Here is a 6,058-nt window from a genome sequence, read left to right as displayed (position 1 = left end):
TGGGGTTGACACGGGGCTCCCGACCCCTCCCCGCAGCAGTCCCTGCTGAGAAAATGCTGAATTCGGGAGGACAAACTTTTTTTGTTGTTCTTTTTGGGGAGATTCTTAGGAAGGGGGGGGTGGGGGGGTGGGGGTGCGGGTGCTTCACCCCAGGGTGAGTTTCCGAGCTGCATCCCCTGCCCCCGGCAGGGACACACTCTCCTGTGGGCAGCGTCCGGTCACCACCTTGTCCGGAGCGGCTGCAGAGCCGGGCTGGCAGGCAGACGATGTGGGGCTGTGTCAGGGGCTCCCCCCTGCCGGGGGCTGGCAGGGAGCCCACCTCGAACCCCCTGGAGAGAGGCTGCCAGGGGAGCCTTCGCAGCTCTGCTTGTACTTGTGATGCTGGGGAAGGAGGCAGAGAACGCCGCGGTGGGGTGAGGCACTCTCGCCACAAGATCCTGGGAAGAAGCGTTGGGGTGACACGGCCCTGAGGGCTCTACGAAGGTGCATGGTCCTCCCTGCTGCTGGGCACCCCCCCGGGAAGCAGCTCAAGTGCAGGCGCTGGGGGGTGCGAGGGGGGCCGAGACCTGCTCCTCTCCCTCTGCGTGCCCAGCGATCGGAGCTGCGGGTTCAGCCGGCAGAGATGCAGCTGTGGGGGTCCCCTCTTCTCTTGGCCCCGGGGGAAGTGGGTCTCCGAGGGCTGCTGGACATGCACTACAGCTGCTGGAACTGGCCTCCCCTGGTGCCTTTCCCAAGAGCAGCACTTCCTGCACGATGGAGCAGCGTGGGCACTGAAGGGGAGGTGGGTGTCAGCCACGGGTGCCCCTTCCACCATTTGGACCGTGTGAGGTCCTGTGGAACCAGCGCCAGCAGGCGCGGCGGGCCCAGGGTCTGCAGAGCACCCGGGGTGGCTCGGCATGGCATGGCATGGCACGGCATGGCTGCAGGCGGGGGAAGAGCAGGTGATGGATGTATAACCTCCTCTTTGATCTCTTCTGCTCGGGCTAACATTGAGTTGTGAGGAGACAAGGAGCTCGGCCTCCATTTCAGGGTGATTCATGCTTGGCTGGTGGGGAGAAAAATGTCACCTGCTGCTGATTTAAGGGAAGACACCCGCCTGTTTCTGCGGGCAATGCTGAAAGGTAATTGAATTAGGGCAGTGGGACAACGCTGGCACAGCTGCGTTCAGCTCTTCATGCACCCAGGACAGTAGATGGGAGGGATCTGTGCCCATAATCAGTGAACCCATTTGGGAGTGAAGGCAGCTCCTTCCCAAAGGAGAGAGAGAGAGATACAGAGAGTGTATCTACCAGGATATTTTCCAGTGCTGAGGTTACGGGCATGGACCCCAACTCAACAGCCACCCAAAAAGTGGTTGTGTCAGCTCTCCTCTGGGAGCTGCTCCTGAACTGCAAGCTTTTACACACTGGGCGTTTTTTAAAAGCTCCTTTTGCAAGGGTGTATAAAATGTAGCTATCCATTTAAACCTATGTATGCAATATACAGCTTCAGTGTATAAAGACATGATGTTCTGAGAACAAACTCTGCCGTGGCAATGGGCTGTCCATTTGTTTCTGGTGGTTTTGTTCCCAGACTCGTAATAGTGAGTTATTCTTTTCTGAGGACAGAACAGCAGTAAGGGGAGATTTAAAGGGTAGATGTTAAAACTGACTTCCCAGTAACATTGGGAATCACAGGAAATGTTTAGGGAGAAGATGTACCTGTGACTAGAACCCCAGGGCGATATTAGGAGCCTGGGTACCCCATCAGGTACTTGGGCAGTGCAGGTGATGGTTGGGATGTGGCAGGATCTAGCCATGGGGCTGGGCAAGCTGCTTCACTGGGTGAAAATGAGAAACTGCTGCTGCTGCCCTCTGTACCTTATGCCACTAGAATCTTTCAGGGAGGTTGGTGGGGACAGTGCGCTGCCACCGAGGGACCTTTCCCTCTGCTTCCACTTCTACTCTCCACTCACCATGAGCAGGTTGCTGCCTGCACTTTTTCCTGAGTTGCTTCACCAGGAGCTGGAAAAGGCAAGGTGGAGAGCAGGGACAGGGGGTGACTGCTGACAGAATAAAAGATGTTCTAAAGCTATTTTGAGTTTTGCGGAAACAGCTATTTATTTTGGGTTTTATTTTGTTTTTTGTGGCCATGAGGAAGAAAAGCACAAGCTTCTGTCTCCACCACAGGATCTGTGCAGTCCCAGGTGGCAGATGTGCCTCAGTGGCACACAGGGGCTGCACCCAGCCCTGTGGGTATGGTGGGACACGCCGTCTGCCTTCAGCCCCCATGGTACCTTGCAGAGTGTGGTGGGGCTTTGCTCCTGCTCCTCACAGAGATAGTGGTGAGAGAGCGGGCAGTTGTGCCTCTTTCTGAGGGGATTTCAGGTAACAGATACAGTTCAAAGTTTCTCTGTCCTTCCTCCTCACCAGCATGTTGGGGCCTTCAAGGGCTGGGCACTGGTCGAGGGCTCTCTTCCCTTCTTTGGATGGCAATGAGCAATAAGCAACTCCTATCTGAGACTGATTTAAGAGAAGTTGGCTGGGACACTACCCAGATAGAGCATCAGGGATAACGAGGAATGATGTGGACAACCAGAGAGGATGGTTGAGGTCCCTTTGAATCATGAGAAATCCCCAGATGCTGTTTGATGGTCCTTTGTAGCAATACCTCCACTGGACATTTACCATGTATCTGCTGATGAAATGTGACCCTTCTTTTCTCACACAAACAGTTGTCATATGGTCCATGCCTCTGTTGCTCAAGATGTGTCTGTGGCAGCTAGTGAAAATGTTCGGTATCTGCCTGGTGATCTCCAGGACGCTTTAGAGTTGTGTTTTCAGCCTTTGACACCCCAAGTGGGGAATTCACTTCCCTCCAAGGGCCAGTTGATCAGACACCGGTTGGGAAAGCAGAGGATGTTGATGGGATATCCTCCGTGTGGGCTCCTGGGAGCCCCATACTGGTGGCTTCTGAAGCCCACTGCAGTTTCTAAAATAGGCTGGATGGCAAAGGCTCTCTAGATGACAAACAGGGTAAGTGCCAGTCAGCCAGTGTTATTCCTGAGGGATTGATTTGAACACTGCAAACACTTAATTTAATTTCACAATTAATTATGTCATGAGACCCCGAGTGTTGGATAGGTATCTTTATTATTAAATAAATATCATGGAAATAATTCTTGGCTCCAAGAGAAGGGATTTGCATTTTCAGATCTGGAGTAAGACTGGTGTGGGAAGGGCACTCATCCTGCACACTAAATCAAGATGAAAACCCATGGTTAGGAGGCTTGGTGAGATGTGCTCGTGCTGAGGCCCTGGGTGACACCAGCTGCATGTGCTGCCCCAGGTTTCTTGGGAGGGCACCATGTGCAAGCCCCCAGTGCCAGCACTGCTGCATCAGAGAGGCCCCTGCCTTGAGCCTGTGCCAAAATCTGATCTGTTATTATGGCCAAAGGCACCCAGGTTAGATGTGTGGTTTCCACAAAGTGGATGTCTACAGCAGTGCTTGCACATGTATGTGCCCATCTTCTGCATCTGCCCATAGAGCTGTGTGCTGGAGATGCAGCTCTCACCTTGCTTCTTCATGGTGTGTATGCTGCTTTTTTCATGTGCCTTAACAAGTCCGTGTCAGCTGAGCGGTGGCAACTGCCCATCCACACAGCACATATAATGCAATGGTGTGTCTTACCATAAACATTTTTGCTATACATTAAAAGAAACCAAATTCTTTTGCCTCTGTTGGAGGGTACCATCAGAAGCAGGGACAGCCATGCTGGCTCAGCCAAAGTGAAGGAATCTGATAAACATGCATGATGCTAAGGTGTTATTAACCTTGTGAATTTAGTGTTGTAAATTTGACCTTTCTTCTCCCACCTCTCTTCTCTCTGTGGATTGCTGCTGTCCCTCCTGGACACACCTCTCGTTGTGAATCGTGAGATGTCATAGCTTGTTGTTTGCTGTACAGGTGACCTTTTGAGTGCTCCAAGACAATTAATCACCTCAGTCCTGATTGAAAATTCTCAGTCCTTCAATTTTCTGGTTGCATGCAACTGAGTAATGTCCCTTCAGAGACAGGGAAGAGAAGAGTTTCCAATTCATTTGCAGATATTTGATTATTTTAAAAGGTGGTTTTGTAAAGCATCTCGCAATACATAAAGTCCCATGGCTACATACCCTGAAGAAAAACCCAGGGAGCATAGCTCCTCGGTCCAAGCAGGCATGGGCAAGCTGGCTGATGGCAGGCTCCACTCTCACACAAATCAGGCAGCAGCAAAAGGGATCAATTCCCGGCTGATACAAGGACTTTTGGGTCAGAAAATCTGGTCACGCCATGGTGCTGCTTGTACCAGAGAAGGTACAGTGTATTAACATGCACTGAGCATGAGAATCACAGAGGCTTCAGATGCCAGGGCTTCAGGTTTGCAAAATAAAGAATCACACAGAGCTTTCTGATATTAATATCAAAACCTTACTAGAAGGAGGAGAGTGACTTTTTATTAAAATACCTTTCTTGGCTGCAGAGCTCCTACTTACACCTTTTCCCCTTCCCTTCAGGCTTCACCCTCTGATATACTTTCGAGGCCACACATCTTCATCCCTTGCTGCTGTGCAGGGAACGTGGCCCTGCACTGCATACCCCACGCATGGGTGTGCAACACTGAACGGGTTGTTTGTGGGATAAGAGCTGCAGGGATTGCCATAATGGGGGCCTCCCTGTGTAATACCAAAGGTTCATTTAAATGATTATGCTTAATGTTGGCTGTGATAATGAGTTACTATGTATTATAGTACTGGCTTTGTTTCCTTCTCCAAATTTGGTCCCTTCTGGCGCTTATCCATCTGAATCACTGCATTGTCATCAGATGTGGTCTATAGGCACAGGACTGTCCTCCAACAGCCCGTCTCCCCTCCCGGAGGCTGTGGTTGGGAGTATGGTTGCCATGGTGGTAGTGAGACAATTAAAATGGCTTTATAACCAGCTGAAGGTACCGACTGTTTCCAGGATACCATATATCCTAATCAATCTCAGCTCTGACAGACCTTGGAGCGAAGCCAGGTCCAATGACAGCAGTTGGTGGTGTTTAATTTTTTGCTTCCTTCTTCAGCCCTCTAGGGTTAGCTTTCCTGCAAGGGTCTGAAACTGCAATTTGAGGTAAAAAAACACACCATCCTTTCTGGATGTGGTGTCTTTCATTCAGCATCCTTTAATCTGGGCCACACAGCACAAAAACTGTGTAAAGTTATCACCACTCTTCTGATCTCTTGACCTGCAAGAAGCTGAACTGGTTTCCATGCACTGACTGATGTGGGTGCTGCCCTTTAGCTGAGCGCAGGGAATAAGTGATCTCTTTGTTAGACTAAGGCTCCTCCTAACAGGCTGTGCTGCTCCCCCTGCCAGGCCATTCCCAGTGGGTGGTGGGGGCTGGAAGCAATATGTTGGAAGTCACACTATATCCCAACAGCTTGGGATTTAGAGCTGTCAAGCAGTGGCTCATTGTTAGTACAACTTCTTCCAGAACACCAGAAAAAAGAAAAGGCAACTTACAACTTTTTATGACCTGCTGACACATGAGTCTGGTAGGAATCTGACTGTCTGTGAATCTGGAGGAATAGTGGAAGGGTTTGGAGATCTGCTGCTGCTGCTGCTAGTTACAGGGTTATTTTTCCCTACAGGTAGCGATGTGAGCTGGGGGGCTTCTCCAGCTTGCACCTGGTTCTTCTGGCTGGCTTACATGGATCTTCTTTGAGGTGTAGGTGCTGCCCTGTGCTGGTTCAGCACGTCAAATGGATGTATAATATTTCTCTGAGGCCTTCTTGTATCTTTGCCGTGGTTCAAGAACAGTTGAATTCCCATTTTAGAGTTTCTGACTTACATGAGCCCTGAGGTGACTATGTAGTTCCAGGTGGGCAGCTGGGCCAGCTGTGTCCTGCAAGTCTGGATGAGTTAGCAGTGTGAGGCTCCCAGATGCCACAAAACAGCACTTCTGATTGCTACTACTTTTCACCACATTTGTAGAGAACTTAGCCCAGGGCTGCTCTGTGTGGCACTGGACACTTCACCAGCACAGGTGCTACAG

Source organism: Athene noctua, chromosome 6 (assembly GCF_965140245.1).
Source record: "Athene noctua chromosome 6, bAthNoc1.hap1.1, whole genome shotgun sequence".
NCBI classification, from domain to species: Eukaryota; Metazoa; Chordata; class Aves; order Strigiformes; family Strigidae; genus Athene; species Athene noctua.
Note: the sequence above shows the minus strand (reverse complement) of the source record.